Below are 19,376 nucleotides of genomic sequence, written 5' to 3'. Positions count from 1 at the left end.
GCTCGAATCTGACAAGTATTTGACATGCCCATGTTTTTTATCAATATACTAAATTCTATACCAATGACTTAGACATAACCTTCATTATGAGTACCAATTAAGACCTTTGGTTAAGGAATAGGTTCATTTATGTACCTTTCATTCTATCCTGCCTTTATATTTTGATATCTCCTGTTCTTTATTTTCATCTCCTCTCTCCTTACCTATCAATGAAATACAAAGGAAGAGAGAGACATTCCTGAGTTATGCCTCATTTTTCTCTATATAGGAACAATAATAATAACTTGTAACCACCTCCTGATGAAAATAGGAAACAAAAAAGAAAGGTGCATCTCAGCTAAGAGATGACATCTGGGGCTGTCCTCTGGCTTCCACATGTACATTAATACATACATTTCTTGGAGTTCGAAGTAAAGGAAGCTTAATTTTGAATAAGGCCAGATACAAGAAGGGATTCCCAAGGTCATGAATATGCATGAGGAGGGCTGGTGTGGAACTCATTGTATAAACCTGGCTAGTTTTGAACACACAGAGGTCCATCTGATTCTGTCTCCCAAATGCTGGCACTAAAGACATACAAATATCCCTTAAGTACCAGGACCTTGGAGAATTGCTTAGCCCAATAAAGTGAGATTGGAGCCAATATAACTTTAAGACCTTTCTTTTGAAACACTCGTCTCTTGTCCTAGTTTCCAGTAACTGGCAATTTGACATAGCCTAGAATTACCTGTAAAGTGATTCAAGTGAGGGGTTGTCCAGATCATGTTAGCCATGGACATCAGAGAATTCTCAACCAAAGGAGACTGTAAAGAAATGCTCAACATCACTAGTCATCAGCGAAATGCAAATCAAACAAACTCTTAAATTTCATCGTACTCCTATCTGAATGGCTAAGATCAAATATTCAAGTCACAGCACATCCTGGTGAGGATGCAGAGTAAGAGCAGAGAACATTCCTCCCTTACTGGTGGAAGTGCAAACTTGTAGACCCACTTTGGAAATCAATGTGATGCTATCTCAGGAAATTGGGAATAACTCTACCTCAAGACACAGCCATACCATTCCTGGGCATATACTCTAAAGAAGCTCCACCATACAACAAGGATTATTTTCTCACCTATGCTCATAGCAGCCTTATTCATAATAGCCAGAATCTGCAACCAATCTGGATGTTTCTCAGCCAAAGAATGAATAAATAAACTGTAGTACATATACACAATAGAATACTATTTAAAGCAGGGAAATGTTGAAAATTGCAGACAAATTGATGGAACTAATGAAAATCATCCTGAGTGAGGTAAAGCAGACCCAGAAAGACATGCATCGCATGGTAAATAATCATAAGCAGACATCATCCACTTAATATAGGATAATCACATTACAATACACAGACTATTGCACAAACCAAGGACCATGTAGGATGTGGACATAGACACTCTTCTCAGATGTAGTAGATAGGCAGCACAGTTTCTTTATGGTTCCTCCAGTGTCAGAAATGGGACTTTTTTGACATGGACTTGGGCCTTCCAACACTGATCACTTCCCCTGGCAGGGTGACCTTTCCAGGCCACAGAGGAAGTGGAAACAGACAGTACAGATGAGATGTGATGGGCTGAGGTCAGATGTTAGGGTAGGAGGGCTTCCTTTTCTGAAGACTAGAGGAGGGATGGTGAGAGGATGAGGGAGGAAGAGTGGGATCTTGAGGTGCTGAGGGAGCGGCCTACAATTTGCATGTAAAGAATTCAAACAGCAGAACAAGCAGGTAACTTATATTGCTAATCACACTACATGGGAATAGCTCTAAGGTTGGCTGAGACATAAATGTCTATGCATATACAAGGCTTCTTGTTAGTCACAGAATCTCTATGACGTATTATTAGGTGCCATTCTTCATGTGAAATGCTTGAAGATTTGCAGATGCCTTTCTTGTGCTCATACAAAGAGCAAAGAACCAGACCTAATTGTTTTGTGGATTCCAAACACCTGGCATCTTTAAATTTTTATGACTGTGTAATGTTTGTGAGACATTATATGTTTTCAGAACAAAAGAACAGAACACTAATGCTAGATCAGACCTGAGAAGATTCATTCCTTTCAGTATTTTGGAAACTGGCATCCTGTATCCTTCATGTTCCAGCCCCAAGCACTTCAGTTGCTGTTACTCATCATAACAGGACAGCTCTAAGGATAGCTTCCAAGAAATATTTTGATTCCAATTATCCAGCATTTTATACTGTCCCACACAGGACTCCTACTATGCCTTGAATGTCTCAAAATTTAGAAACTGGAGTACAAATGCTATTCCTGTCTTGTCTAACCATTTTCCCAATTTTATTTGAGCCACTGAAAAGTTATTTGCCACAAAACAGCCAGTAGAGATATTAAGAGAATGATACTCCATTTCTCCTAAAGGGGACTGAATAGATTTTTCTTTGTTGTCTTGGATTACAGCTGCTTATTTTCACTGGGATTTGTTGTAAGTTATTGTTGGTCTTATTCAGAGAGAGAAAAAGAGGTTGGACCCAGGAATATCTCTCTTTTCTGTTATTTTTCTGTTGTAGGTACGGAGATAGGGGTTGAAAAGAAAAAAGGAGGATATATTAATATTTATGAATGATAGGAAAAATATATTATTGAATCCACTCCATAACTAAAGGCCTTAATTGTTAATCAAAATAAGGTTATTTTTAGTTCATTGGTATATAATTTTGTGTATTGATGCAAAATAAGTTTAAGTTTGTTATATTCTTGATTATTCTTCATTTATTTTGTGTGTGTGTGTGTGTGTGTGTGTGTGTGTGTGTGTGTGTGTGTGTGCGCATTTCTACTCTAATATGATGTACCAACTAAACTCAAGTAGAACGCACGGTTTACTTCCAATGCCTTGAAAATGCTATTTTAGGTCAATTAGGCTAATTAAGAAATACAAGCTAATTGTTTTTTGATCATGATCATTTCAATTACTAGTCTCTTTTTATCACAAGAATATGCATCCTACATTTAACAGATAGATATGATTCTGTAGATATTGCATTGCAACCTTCTATTTGGTGGTTATGCAGAACAATTATTTGTCAGTCTTACTTCATAATATATGACTTTAGGAATCCTGATTTCTCTCTGATATTTTGGATACAATTTCTTTCTGGTCTTAATAAAATTATGTAGAACTTGGGAACAAAGATGCATCCAAGCACTCCTGCACTGGAAGCCAAGATGGGAGAAGATCTCCACAGCAACGATGGCCTTGCCCTTGGTGCTGTGATATACAGGGAAGAAGCTGACCCAGACACTGCAGAACACTAGCATGCTGAATGTCAGGTACTTGGCTTCGTTGAAATTGTCAGGCAGATTTCTTGCCAGGAAAACCACAGTGAGACTTCCCATGGCCACGCAGGCCAAGTATCCTAGGAAACAGTAGAATGCAGTAACTGAGCCCTTGTTGCACATAATGATGATATGGCCATGCTCTGAGTATGCATCAATATCAACAAATGGAGGAGAAGATCCTAGCCAAATTGCACACAGAACTACTTGGAATAGGGAGCAAGTGGGAATGACATAGTTAGGTACCCCTGATATTAGGATATACTTCATCCTTCTTCTGGGTGCTGTGAGTTTGAAAACCAGAACTACAGTGATTGTTTTGGCCAGAACTGTGGAAACAGCCACAGTGAATACAATTCCAAATGTGATCTGCTGCAGGATGCAGGTGGCTGTGTTTGGACGCCCAAGAAAGAGCAAGGAGCAGAGGAAACAGAACATGAGTGATATAAGTAATAGGTAGCTGAGGGTTTTGTTATTGGCCTTACAATAGGAGTGTCATGGTGCTTCACGAAAACCCCAAGAACCACAGCAGTGAATGCAGTGAGGCACAGGGCTATTAAGGCAAGAGCCATACCTAATGGATCTTCATAGATCAGAAAGACCACAGCTTTGTCTATACAGTGGGTCTGCTCTGGGTTAGCATACTGTTCCTCTGGACACATCACACATTGATCCCCATCTGATAAAGAAATGGAGGTTTTATTAGTGGTGCTTCAGCATTTCATTGATACGACATTGGAGAAGCATTGCCATATGTACATTTTAATACTCAGTATGAAATTGAGGACTTTGCTTCACAACAATATTTGTATTGTATAATACTCACTCCCTTTAAAGAAAACACAAGCAATCATTACATTTTATTGAATTTTGTTCCTGATATCATTTATACTGTTGTTTTTAGGCACAGTTTTTCACATCATCTTGGTGCTATATTGAAATGCCTTAGACTCATCAATTTAAGAAAGGTAAATTCATTAACAACAGTGTACTTACATATGTTTTAAAATCACTAATTCTGTATATTCATTGTCTCCTGGGTTTGTTGACTCTTTTATCAATGTTCTCTGTGTGACAGAGGGATACTCAGTCTTCTACTGGGATAAGACCTCTTATAAATTTTAGAGTTTCAATTTACTAGTCCAAACACACTAATATAAAAGTAAATTAAATTGAATCAGTGGGTTGTATGAGTGGGTTTATATTTATGTGTGTGCATGTGCATGTAAAAATAATAAAGAGGTTCAGGAATCTGAGGTTTATTAGAATTATAAAGGGGATGTAGAAGGATGAAAGTTGATTGACCTATGAATATACTGTTAATGATTGAAAACTACAGAAATGTTAAATAATGATGCTGTCAGTTGTATGCTTATCTGGCCATGAGGAAAAAGACTCCTGATACTTGTTAATGAGAAGCACCAACATCAACATGGAGAGCGAAAATTCTGTATATACTGAGCACTAAAACCTTTCATCCAGTTTGGAATCATTCAGCCCCCTTCTCCTCTGTTCTTCTAAAATCTATGAGAACCAAACTCTATGAATGGATTCAAGATAGAAATGCACATTGATAAACAAAATGAACAAGATAACAAAAGAATTCTAATAGTGGTAACCAAGATTATTTTTTACCCTGTAGTACTCCATTCACAAGTTGCAAGATCCAGAATGGCAACTGTAATATATGTGATTAATATTTCACCCAATAGTTGGATAATTGTAGAGAGATATGATGTGCTTCCAGGTAGTTCATTATTTTTATCTAGAGAAATGCATTTATGGTCAGATGTAATTAGTTAATATGTTTATACACCTTAACTAGTTGGCTCCAACGTAAAGAGAATATACCTATTTTTCAGAAAACATGAGTCCAAATTCCAGCACTTCTGCCTGATGTTTCAAAACTGCATGTAATTCTGTCCACCTGAGTTTTAGTAGCCTCTCACCTGCATCTGCACTTGTTACATGCATCCCCTTCCCACCCCAAAATGTAAACCTAATTAAAGTCACAAAAATAATGTTGTGTAACTTTTGTGATATTCATTAATGTAAATAGTCGCTATTATTACTTGGTTTTGCATTTAAAACAATTTCATTACATGTAGTTTGTTTTAGAGAATGTTGTATGTTGGAATGAATGTATGTAAGAAGCCATCTTCTAGGAGTTAGTTACATACTCCTTCTACATGGATCCTGGGCATGAATTCAGTGCGTCAGCCTCTGTGTCAAGAGATTTAGATTCTGTGTCATCTCAATTGCCACTAGTGCCCTTTAAGACCTTTCATTTCATTATATAGGATTACAGGCAAAAGATGTGAAAATTTATCCATTGGCTATTTTCATTTAGTCACCTCTAAATAAATAATTATTTGACTAATATTTTCTTTGTTGGTGGCAATAAAATTTTAATATTTTGAACTAAATTCTTTTTTATATATTATTCTAACCTTAAATGTTATTATACTATTAATTGGATGCTGTGTATAAAATATTGATTACAAGACTTCTTATAGTTCCTTGATTAGGTCTGAAGAATCATCCCCACATGCTCGTTCCAGATGACATCAGACATTTGAAAATGGGCCTCTGGAGAATACACAAAGTCTTCCATCTCATACTTCGATTCTCATAACTATACAAGTAATATTTAACCTCTATATTAATATCAGAGAACTTATGTTAGGTACCCAACAGTGACATTACAGAGTCAGGGTGTCTTATACATATGTGGTATGCACAATCTCATGTACAGGGGCACACACTCACACACACACACACACACACATGCACACACACTTATATATATACAAGAGAGTTAAGAAATGTTATTAAAACTCTGTAATGATATTCTAATCTATATATTTTAAGAAGAGATAAATCATTAAGAAAATCTATGAAATACAGCCAAACTGAAGTTTCATTATCAAAACTCCTTCCTTGAGAAAATGTGATCCTCCATCAATTGTAAATGAGTCACAGTGTCCATAAAGACATAAGAGTTTGTTGTTTGTTGTTATTCAGGAAATTGTGAATATTTGTATTTCCATATAGACCTACTCTGGAAAATTTCAAGTGTTATATATTCAATTGGTTTTTAGACAACTGAAGTATTTCAGAGTGGGTAGACGGTCAAGATAAATTTGAAAGTTTCTGCAGAGCCCCTATACTCACTTGTTTCATTAGAAAATTCATTTTCTGGGCATGGGCTCCATTCAAAACAGTAGGTTGCCATTCCTTCTTTCCAGAATTTTTTGAATCCCGGACCACAGTCAGCACTGCACACAGAGGGCAATATCTGAGAAACATAAGATACATGCTGATATCCGCATTTTTATCTACTTCTTCCACATATATTCTATTAGCTAATTGTGTTCTGAGTAATCTTATTCTATATATAAGAACCAAGGGAGCACATGTCACTTAGTACATTGTATTGTGTCAAGCATATAAATATATTGAAATAAATTGATGAAAAAGTGAATGGCTTTCCAACTCCTAGAACTATAAGAAAAAAACTCATGGTGTCCTCCTTGTAAACACTATAGAGACTTTAGACAGATTTTTCTATGTAATCATAATCAAATGGACACCAAGTATAGTAAAAGGACAGAGGAAAATTACTAAAGAAATCATTTCCATCGACTGGATTGTTCATGGACCTGGGAGGCATTTCATTCAGTGGTAATTTATGTATGAGTGCCCATCCCACTGTGGGTGGTGCTCTTCCTAGGCTTGGTTCTATGAGAAATCAAGCAGAATAAGCCAGGATGCAGAGATTTTTTCAGGGTCTACCCTTCCAATCTACAGATTCCTGCCTTGTCTTTCCTTGACAGTAATTGGTGAGCCAAATCAACTGTTTTTCCTCACTTTATTTAGGGTCAGTACTTAATCACAGCAACAGATTAGCAATATAAGACTAAAAGAATTACGTGATGAAGGAAATTTGTCCTAGAATCTCAGATACCAAACATGACCCCCAATAAGTTGGCATTGTAAATTTGACATGTTGAGTGTAAAGAGAAAAAGAACTGAGTGGACAAATCCTAGTTTAATTGTGGTGTGAAAGTAGTGAATTTCTGTGTATTTAGCTGGAGGGTGGATTATTTCCTGAGGTAAACAGGCTCCATGGGGACTGTAAATACAGGGGGCACTTCAATACATATTGTTTAATGTAAATAGAAAAATTTTAAATTAAAATAAAATATCAAACTTGAGGGTCTTTGCATAAGAGTGAACATTGAAACTGGGCACCGCATTGGACAGGTGATCCTTTTCTGTCGTCTCACTTTGCATACTTTGTTCTTTATTGTGGATAAAATGTAATTTTATAGTTGAGATTATTTATGTGATTGACTCAGCTTAATTGATCTATGTATTTTGAGTCATGCTTCCTTCCTGGAATAAAATCATGTTGTACTAAGAAAGTGATCTTTCTCTTTTGCTGCTGAGTTCTTTGGTAGGTGTTTAATCCAGAATTATTCCATACATACCCATCATAGGGATTATTTTGTAACATTGTCTATTACACTTCATTACCATGCATTTCAAATATTCTTATAGAAAGAACAGCTATCTTCATGTGTGTGAATGAGTTTTTTACTTCCCCATAGAGGCAACAAACCTGTCTTTCTAATGAGCCATTTTTATTTTCTTTGTGTTTCAATTAGAGAACATGACTTCTATAACTCTAGTATTATTTACAATTATTTGTTAATTATTTCAGTATGTTGTTATTGCAATACTGATTCTTTTCTAATAGCTGCTTTTCTTTATGATGTTCTAGTATTGTCTTTATGTACCTTTGGCAACTTTTGTTCATTTTAGTTGTAAGTATGAAGAAGTTATTAAGTGATCATTTATACTGCTGTGTCAGTGGACATGAATTTCTGTATCTGTGTTTTTATTGAACTTTGCTCTCTTTCTTTCATTCATGAGATACCAATATACTGTGTATAGTAAATGGGCTTGACAGTTTTGTCTCTAAATGTTTGACACACATCATTGATACTCTTCTCATTTAAGAGCCTCCACAGTAGAATGTGTAATCCTTTATACGCAGCTCATTTATGAATGGGGCTTCTATATAGAAGCATTCCATAATATTTGTTGTTACAAAGCAAATTTAAATAATAGATATGAAAACCTGGATCATTTTAATCCTAGCACTAACAGAGGCAGAGGCAGGGCAATTGCTATGATTCTGAGATCACCCTGCTGCACTGAGACCTGGACTGCAAAGGATACATAGTAAAACACTATCTAAAAACAAAACAAACAAACAACAAAAAACGAAGCTGGATTTTTATGATGTTGAGAGGTTAGCATTTAAATAAGTACTATCTCTATGTGGTCACAGATCAAGTTTTTAAAAGAAACTTAAAAAACTACATTTTAGTGAGTATAATATAGATGCCTTTATTCTGTCTTTTTTTTCTACTCTTTTGGTTACGGTTTTTAAATTTCATCTCTTCATCACATGTCCTTGGTATCCTCTGTATTTCATTCTATTTTTATTTTATCTTCATCATACTTGAGCATTCTAATTCGTATGTCTTGTCTTGAAATCTTCTCACCCAGTCTTCAACTTGCAATATTCTCTTGGTGAGATTTTAAACTGATGTTTTTGTTTGATTTATTTTGTTGTTTCCTTGCATATTTTAGTTTGATTTAATAATATTTGTAATTTCATTGCATTCTCTTATTTAAAATTTATTTTCTTAATTTATTCATTTTCCATCTCAATTGTTATCCCAACATTCTATTCTCGCATTCCTTCCTCCCTCCCATTTTCCCCTTACTCCCCTGCCCTTTGACTGTGACTGAGGGGGACCTCCTCCCCCTGTATATGCTCATAGGGTATCCAGTCTCTTCTTGGTAGCCTGATATCCTTCCTCTGAGTGCCACCAGCTCTCCCCACTCAGGGGACGTGGTCAAAAATGAGGCACCAGAGTTATTGTAAAAGTCAGGTGCCACTTTACATTCAACTGTGAAGAACGTCCTGTCCATTTGCTAGATCTAGGTGGGGGTTAACAGTTTACTGCACATATTGCCCTTGGCTGGTGCCATAGTTTGAGCAGGACCCCTGGGCCCAGATTCATCCATCATAATGTTCTTCTTGTAGTTTTCAAGGACCCTCTGGACCCTTCTATTTCCCCACGCTCTGATGCTTCTCTCACCTAGAGCCCCAACAGGATGTCCTCCCCTCTGTCCAACTTTTCTGGTAAGTGAACACTTTTATGGAACATGCCTCTTGGGCTAGTGTCTAGATATAAGTGACTATATACCACTTGACTCTTTCTGCTTCTGGGTTAACTCACTCATTTTGAGCATATCTGGTTCAATCTATTCTTCCACAAATTTTGGGAATTCCATGTTTTTAATTGCAGACTACTATTACACAGTGTAAATGTAGAACAGTTTCTTTATCCATTCTTCTATTGAGGGACACTTAGGCTGTTTCCATATTCTGGCTATTATGAGTAAAGTGGCTAGGAACATGGTTGAGCAAGTGTTCTTGTGCTCTGGAGCATCTTCTGGGTATATTCCAAGGAGTGGAATACCTATCTCTTCAGGAAGCCTTATCCCCAGTTTTCTGGGATAGCGCCAGATAGATTTCCAAAGTGGCTGTATTAGTTTGCAATCCCACCAGCAATGAAGGAGTGTTCCTCTCTCTCCACATCCTCGTCACCATGTGGTGTCACTTGAATTTTTGATTAGCCATTCTGAGGGGTATAAGATGGAATCTCAGAGTTGTTTTGATTTGCATCTCCCTGATGACTAAGGAGGTTGAACATTTCTTTAAGTGTTTCTCAGGCTTTTGATTTTTTGTTGTTGTTGTTGTTGTTGTTGAGAATTCTCTGTTTAGTTCTGAGACCCATTTCTCAATTAAGTAGTTTGGTTAGGTGGTGTTTAATTTCTAGAGTTCTTTATATATTTTGAATATTAGAACTTTGTCAGACATAGAGGTGGTGAAGAACTTTTCCCAGTCTTTAGGCTGTCGCTTTTTTTCTGTTGACAGTGTCTCCTGCCTTACCAAAGCTTCTCAACCTCATGAGGTCCCATTTATTAATTGTTGACATTAAGGCCTGGGCTGTTGGTGTTCTGTTCAGGAAGTTGTCTCCTGTGCCAATGTGTTCCAGGCTCATCCCCACTTTTTATTCTAACTGATTTAGTGTCTCTGGTTTTATGTTGAGGTCTTTGATCCTTTGGACTTGAATTTTGTGCATGGTGACAAATATGGTTTCAATTGCAAATTTTTATACATAGACATCCAAATAGACCAGCACCATTTGTTGAAGACGCTATCCCTTTTCCATTGAATAGATTTGGCTTCTTTGTCAAAAATCAAGTGACCATATTTGTGTGGATTCATATCAAGGGTCTTCGATTCTATTCCGCTGATCAACCAACCTATTGCTGTGCCAGTACCATGCTTTTTAAAATACTGTTGCTTTATAGTACAGATTGAGATCAAGTACGGTGATTCCTCCAGATGATCTTTTATTGGTCCAAGACAGAGCTAGGGGGCTGTCCATGTACAGCCTTGCAACTAAGGTTTAGGAACCCTTCCTTTGTCTGTTCTTGCTTGGACCTGGGAACACTCCATGAATTGACCCGTTGACATACATCCAGATCAAACAGTGCTACACACTGTGAGGTCTCTCCTGGGCTAGCAGACTTAGACACTGGTACACTTCAACTCACAATTCAGTCTGAGGAATTGTGGCAGTAGAGAGTGCTGTCTGGAGTATAGCTGGCTTTGGAGCTCACACCAATCCGTACCTGTAACTGGGAAATTTCTGTGGATTGGCAGAGGAATCTGAGGTCAGATCTACCAGTATGCCATACCCTGAAGTATCCTTTTAGTTAAAAGACCAAGACTCTGGTCGCTTGATGCTCACAGTTCAGTCCCAGACACATGAACACAGGAATACAGGCACTCTTCTGTGCATCAATTGATGGCCTTTAACCAAACCCTTTCATATTCCAGAGAGTATGGGCCCCTCTCACCCAGAGTACTCCAGATCTGATGTTCTGTAGCTCCCAACACAATCCCTTGGCTTAGTTCAGCATACAAGACACAGAAAATGATTGGCATCACCTTCTTGGATTTTCTTACAATTATTTTTAATCTGTTGCTTTATATGTCATTGAACATACTTTCATTTATGTCTTTGAATATAACCTGGAGTCATGTTATTTCTTTCTGTGTCTTTATGTTTATGTTATATGTCCTCTATTTGGATATGTTTATAAGGGACCAGAGAATTTTTTACATTGTTTTGACTTCTGTATACTCTTCTGGTGGTTGCTTCTTAATGTTGTACTTAGCAGTGACTATAAAAAACATGAGTTTTCACTTCTTATCAATAAATTGATATGTATTTCAGTAGCTACACTTTCACCTCACATGTTTTTTCCATTATACAGACTTTTCTCATCAAGCTGAAGAGAATAATTTACTATGAGTTTTATATTTTCTGAGTAATATGACATATTACTTCATTTAAAAATTGAAGAGATTCCTGAAGCTGTCTTTTAAAATGCAATGAACTTTGAAACTGGGTAAAAGGAAGAAATACCTTAACACCACCCACATCAGCAGTCATATCTCTAATATACATAGCACTCATCCCGTGAAATTTATTTTCTTAAAGCCACATATAGAGAATTAAACTATAAATCCCATTATTGGTAAGAATGAACTATGCCATGATTAAGGGGAATTACACAAAATTCTTCTGCAGAGAAATTTCTTCTACAGTGTGTCATTCATAGCTAGAGAGATTGTTCATTGTCAATAAAAACTTATTGCTCATGAAGGGTATGACTTTGAGAAAACCCACTGTCTGGAAGTAATCTGTATTAAGTTCCCAGCAGTCTGAATCTCTTTTTGGAATTCATATTCATTATATGTGCCAGTATACCATAGACATATATACAGTTAAAACATTCTGTATAAAACATGAAAAGAAAATATTAGTTGAATAAAAGACATTGTTATAAATTTTAGAAAAATTTAACATTTTTCATGAAATTTTAATTTCATATATAGAATCATTTAGAATTTAGAAGCTCAACATAAAAATGATTAGAGTATTACATAAAAATGAATTATTTATATGTTTTCCTTTACTCCATCCTTACTATAACTGCAATATCTTTGACATTTGTGCCAGATTTCCAACAGAAAGTTAGAAATCACTGTGTAGTAATCAGACTGTTACTAACACACTATTGCATATGTTAGAGCAAGTAATACCAGACAGTGATAAAAGATATTATATTTATATTAAAATCCCAAAAGACATCTAATAGGATAAAATTAACTGTATAAAATTGTGGATTCTTCTACAAACTAAAAAATATATTCCATCAAAAAGAAAAAAAGAAAAAGAAATATGGTATAGGGGGACACCTTTTGATTCCTTACCTGACAGTCAATTTTATTTCACTAATTTAGAATGTACACGCTTGACAGCTTTTTACTGCTGAGTCAGGTAAATAAGTACAGTAAGTTCAAACCTACATTTGTACTTCCTGTAGCCCACTCCATTATCTCTGCAGATAAATGGAGTTGTTGACCATGTGAAAAATATGGGCTGAAACTTCCAATCTTCACCTTAACTTCAAGACCATGTTGCAATTTGGCAATATAGAAAATGTCACTTTTCTCCTTCAGTTTTTCTCTCTGGCTCATATTCACTCTGTCCCCAAGTGGATTTGTAAAGTGGATATTCTTCAGAATGTAGTAAAACTGAAGTAGAAATAGCATACTGTAGTGCGCATTCTCTTTCCTAAAGTCAGGTAGTATGATCTGATTTTATCTTAAAGGCAAATTTAATGAGATTATCCAGGAGCAAAATTGCAATGAAAGAAACTGGAGAAATAAAATTAACATCTCTTGGACAATCTGGAGACACAAGACATGGTAGTTTTCTTGGAGTATATGGGAGTGACTCTAGGTCAGAGTCCTTATAGCAAGTGTTAAGGAGACTATACAGCATTCCTAGTAGAGGGAGGGGAACACCAAACCACCCTACAAAACCTCAGCCCAAAATTTACCCTGCCTACAAGACATACAAGGATAGATATAGCAGAGACACTGAGGGCATGTGCAAACAATGAGTGAACCAACCTGGTATCCATGCCATGGCAGAGAGCCAGACCCTGACACTATTAATGACACTCTCTTGTGCTTGCACATGGGAGCCACATATAGTTGTTCTCTGTGTTGCTTCACACAGAAGTGGACAGAAACTGATGCTGAGACTCACAGACAAAAGAAAGAATGAAGTTTATGGAGCCTTGTGGAAAAGTTGGTGGCAAGACAGAATGATCAGGAGGCAACAGAGGTCCAGAAAAAGGGCAGAATAGCTAACTAACTGGGGACCAAAAGTGCTTGTGTAGGTTGAAATACCAACTAGAACCATGTATAGATTGGAACTAAATCCCTTGCACAGACAAAGCCAATGGGCAGCACTGGCTTCATGTGAGTCGCATAATAAGGAGAGTGGAGGATGTCTCAAATTAGGACTCTGTTGCCTAATCTGATCTCTATGATCACTACAACATGGGGTGGATGCTTCACCAGGCCATAGGGAAGAGGAAATGCTCAGTCCTGGTGCAACATGATGAGCTGTGATAGGTGGGTAAGAGAGATCTTTTTTTCTGAGTATTAGGGGATAGAGAATGAATGGATAGTGGGACTAGGAGGATCAGATGTTTAGAGACTACAAGCACATCCACCAAAATAAAAAATACACACTCATCACTTCATAACACATTCATTCAAAAATACACATAGCCAGATGAAAACAGATACAAACACACATACAGAAAGACATTGATACATAGAGAAATGTTTGCTCATTTCCACAGATAATTGGAAAGATAGCCTGGTGAAATAGAAACATCTGTACATAGGAACAGAAATGTAAATATGCAAAGAGATGCACAGCAACAGAAAAACATATGCATATACAAAGTGATAAGTAGAATTTCTCACACATGAACAAACATGACTGTACTGAATTGAATTCCAGTACTATCTCCTGTATAAATACTCTCACAAACCCAAGGAATGATGCTAGTACCTACCGTGGGGTCTGAATCAGTCTAAAATATTTAGGAAAACCATCCATAATTACAACACATTTGGTACTTAAGGAAAAAGGGTACATCCTCTCATCATGGAAAGGATTAATTAGAAATCACTGATTATATTTCAAGTATTTTAACAACTGTGATGATATTTAGATTCTCTGTATCAAAGTCAATAGACTTAATAGGCAAAATTCCCTACTACTCTAGTGCCTTTATACTTTGCATTTGTAAAGCTTTATATTTCATTTCTACTCCACTCAGATTGGGTATGTGAGAGACTTATAAAAGTATGTCATTGATAACAACAAATATCATCCAATAGAAGACACAGTACCTTCAAGCACACTTGTTTGGAGACCAACAACGTGACTGTTTCCTGATGATCTATATGTTGAAATGAAAATTGATGGCAAGCATGGGCCACGGCATACACAGCATTGTATATGTCATAACTGGTACCACTAAAGGCCATGTCAAAAGTCTGTTCCATTAGCCATTCCAATGTGTCATTGGACGAGTAGCTCTTCAGTGAATTAAAGTTAGATGCCAAGACATCACAGTTAAAGTACATCCACTCTATGCTTGCCAGATGGTTGTCTGAGTATTTGAAAGGATTCCATGTCTGGACAAAATTTTTGAAGCCTGAAATATCAGGACGATGGTGAGCAAGAAGAAGAGTCCCATAAAATGAGTCAAGTGTGTAGTCCCTCTTATGTATAGTGGCATCCAACTGGGAGGTGGTGATCCGTATTCTCTTTATACTTAGAGATTCCCACATTCTTAACCTCAAAGCTAGTGTATACTCTATGTCACCATAAATGATGACAACATTTGTGGAAGATGTCATGATTTGGTTGTAATATACTTTTGCTCTTGACATGTATAATTCCAAGTTGACTGGGATCATGCTCACGAAGGCGAAGCAGACTGTATTTTCTTCCATCTCTCTTCTCAAATATGAAAAAAATTGTATGCCCTGATCATTGTCTGAGATGACTAGCTCAACCCAGTTCCATCTGAAGTAAAGTATGAAGGAGACCATGGCCAGAGCTAAAGATATGTCTTTAGGGCCCATCTGATATAGATGTGCAAATTGTTCATGATCACTCAAGACAGGATGGAAAGGTCCAAATGTAATCTGAAGGACCTATGACATAGGTAGCAGCATGAATCAACATACATACATAAAATCTTATATACACATTTCTCTTCAAAGTGGTCTAGAGAGACAAATTATCTATTACTTCTTCCCTCATCTCTATTACAAACAAGGACATGTAGAAAACTATCAAGCCTCTAAATATTACGGTACTTGAACAAATAGATTGATATAATCATGAGGCCTTTATCCTTCTTAAACTCTTCTAAGAATCTCTAAATGGTACCAAAAGAAACGTGATTTCAGAAATTCCCACTCCAGTAACTCTTACCTGATAACTTACATAGAGATTCATGTATGTCTGCAATATTGCTGATGTTTCCTAGTTTGGTCCTGTAAGTAACACTCCTCACACTGGCTCTCTTGTACAGTCATAATTAGGGAGAAACTTTTCATTGTTTATTTTCATATGAATGTAACTCTTTAAGTATGACAGTGTCTGACATCCAAATACAGTGCTTTCCAACATAGAGATATTTGATAAAAGACCAGGGTTCCTGTTGACTTCATCCATGGCAAAAGCAAATGCAAAAGCAAATCGCTGGCCTTTTGTTATTGTGCTGTAAAAGGATACAGTGTTTATTATGGACAGAGATATATAGGTAATCATTTATAATGAAAATAAGCAGAACATGTAATTGCACCATATTGCCTTCCACCTCTAAAGACAGAAACAGATGTCCTGTGTTGTGAGATTGTAGTGACATAAGAAGTTAGAAATTACAAAATCCTTAAACACTCATGCGTCTTCCATAAATAATATGTTATATTGACATCTTCCACAGAGACGGTTTCCATCTCTTGTTTTATTGTGCTGTCTCAGAAGGTAAAGACACAGGCATTGGCTTTGACAGAAGAAAATTCTGAGGAAATTTTAAGTTGAAATTATTGATAAATATGAAAATATACGTGATTGTGAGATGTTTTATGTTTTTATCATGAAATTAATGGAATTAGCTAAGGCAGTGAAAGGAGGACTTATGAGTGCACAATAGCATCTCAGGGGCTACATTTGGTTCCCGTACTTAAAATTATTTATAATTAGTGGCAATATATTTAACAAATCACCTCATAGTCAGTTTGTCTAATGGAGAAAGAGATTCTTTTTATAAATGTTGTTGTTATACAAATTAATATATATAAAGAATAAGTGATAAAATTATGTATGTATGCACATGTTGTGTGGACAGGAACAATTAATTGTTTAGGATATAATAGGGTAATGCAACCAACATGTTTCCCAATTATACTTTGCTCCAAACTATTCTGACTCAAATGCGCTTCAGGTCCTGAGAACAGAGATTAAGATCACAAACCACAACCCCATTATTGCTCACCTATTTTTGGTTTATACACACTTGTGATTTACTCACACTGAGTATATCCTGGTAACATAACTATTCTCCTAGAAAATATTTTGAGCAAGATGTGGTGGTACATGCCTCTAATGCCAGCGTTCAAGGAGACAGATGCAGGCAGATTGCTGTGAATTTGAAGCCAGATTTTTTTTTTTTTTTTACAAAATGATCTCAGAACATCTAAGACAACACCAAAAAACTCTGTCTCAAAAAACATTATTTTGACCACCATTCTGGTAACATTAACATAACTGTAGCTCCCTACTGAGAGCAAGGAGCATCCAGAAACTGCAATGAGCTTTTTAAATGCCAATAATTCGTGTTTATAAAATAGAATACAAAAAATGAGTGAAAATGTGAATGTTAAAAAATAAGCAACACTAGAGTTGATATAAAATAATAGCATATTTTGTTTATGAGAAAAATAGTACCTGTCTCTCCCTTGTCAAATCCTATCTAATCAATAGTCATCAAACATATTACATCTTTCTGAATGATTCACTTAGAATAAAATACCATCAGTTTCCACTTTTATATTGTACTTCTGCTCTGTGGTGTCAGGCCACATTAGAATATTCTTTACCTCTACGCAGAATATTTTTCATTGAGAATTTCTGTAACAGCAAAAGGGATTTGGATTCAGGACATGTGGTTTCAATCACTATATTCTACAACTTATGTTGGGAAACATCAATTACTTAAGCTGGGTGAGTGGCTTAGTTGTCCAATGTTCTGTGTTTGAAAACAACTCTGAGCAATCCAGAAAATTTGTATGAATCCCAAATTTCTAATACACTCAGGGATGCATAGTAAAAGTATAGAAATACAAATGAGAGAGATAAATATGACTTAATTTTCATAAAATAGATGGTTCAGACATAAATGGAGAAGATGCATGGTTCTTAAGGAATGGCAATATTGTTAGTAGATGACTGCACTATCTGTTCTCAAGTGTTGTCACCTATCACATAACACATCTGTCACTCATGAAAGTGACAAGGGATGTAAGCTGTTATCAGGATGAGTGATAGCCTCATCACTTATCAAATATGCTAACATATCCACTATAGTCCAAGCATACGTTTCTACGGTGTGTAGAGTGTGAAAAACTCACCTTGTTTATATAGAAAAGCTGCTGTTCATACAACTATACATGTAAAGTATGGAGCAACAGGAAATTAGTTCCCAGTAAACTGATCTCTTACTTGCATGATCAATGCAGCTTTAGAAACCATGGTGTGACCACATGCAAGGAATTTGAGAGAGCATCTTTGTATCTAGGTTAAAGATTCCAGAGGATATGTGTAACAGAAACAATACTGATCCCAGCACATGCACTAGGAGACACACACTGATGAAAGGGGCATCAGCTGACTGTATAGTCATTTACTGGAATGTGCCTAGGAGAAAACTTGTTGAACTATATGGGATTGCTTTCAGTCATACGTCACTGTGTATGGTACAATGGAAACTATGATTAGGAGGCCGATATATGATGGATCATTGCAGAGGTAACTTTTTTCTCTCAGCATCCATCTTTAAAGGAGGAAGCTAACAGAAATAAAATCAGAACACTCCTGAAAGAACTAAAAGTGAAAAAAGCCATGTGTCTGTAAAGAAGTAATGATTCTCTCTTGGTATGCAGTCTGTGAGTACAGGACAGAAGACTCAAAGTATTCCTCTGATCCTTATCCAATAACCATAAAATATGTCAGGACATTTACATAAAAAATTGAAAAAGCACTTACTGTATATTCAGATATTCATTCCAATACTCTCTGTCTATTGGCACATGAATTATATGAAAATTGTAGATACAACTCGTCACCAAGTCCCTTTCTTTATCTTCATTCAACTTCAGTCTCCAAATGCACCTAGGATGAATGAAACTAGACAGGAGAAGAGGGATGTTCAGGATGAAGAAGAGGAAAATCAAAGCACACATATTTGTCCTGCCTTAAGCCTGGGCAAGGTGGTATCTGAACCACCATCAGCACATCCAATGAGTACCTACGGTTTTTGACCAGTATTTATTTCTCTGGACGAAGTGACTCTACCTGTATATTTTTTTTCTTTGTTTTTCACATTGATCCTAACTCCTGTAGGAATTTTTAACACCCTCTTCCCTTGGCCTCTGCATCTGATGTCCACAGTCTATATGATAAGAATGTGTAGCTAAATACATATGTTTATAGTTCAGTCTCACATTCCATGAAATCACTCATGTATTAAAATTTAAAGCCCTTGGGAGAAAACTATTTCATTCGAATTTGCTCTCTGAAATGTCTTAACAACATGATTATGGGAACTTAATTAGAAAGGATCTCTGTGTATTGTGTCAGATGATCAACAGTGAGACATGCAGCAATGGTTAAGGAAGGACTCACAATACTCCAATTCATGGGGATACCTTGGAGATTGTC

General features: G+C 36.4%; 1 pseudogene; it reads right to left on the bottom strand.

The window, feature by feature from the left end:
- Positions 1-3,080: 3,080 nt before the first annotated feature.
- Positions 3,081-18,898, bottom strand: LOC127212419 (vomeronasal type-2 receptor 116-like; annotated as a pseudogene).
- Positions 18,899-19,376: the final 478 nt, after the last annotated feature.

This window comes from Acomys russatus, chromosome 30 (genome assembly GCF_903995435.1).
Source record: "Acomys russatus chromosome 30, mAcoRus1.1, whole genome shotgun sequence".
Classification (NCBI taxonomy): Eukaryota; Metazoa; Chordata; class Mammalia; order Rodentia; family Muridae; genus Acomys; species Acomys russatus.
The sequence above is the reverse complement of the archived record's forward strand: the minus strand, read 5'-3'. Positions and strand labels throughout refer to the sequence as shown.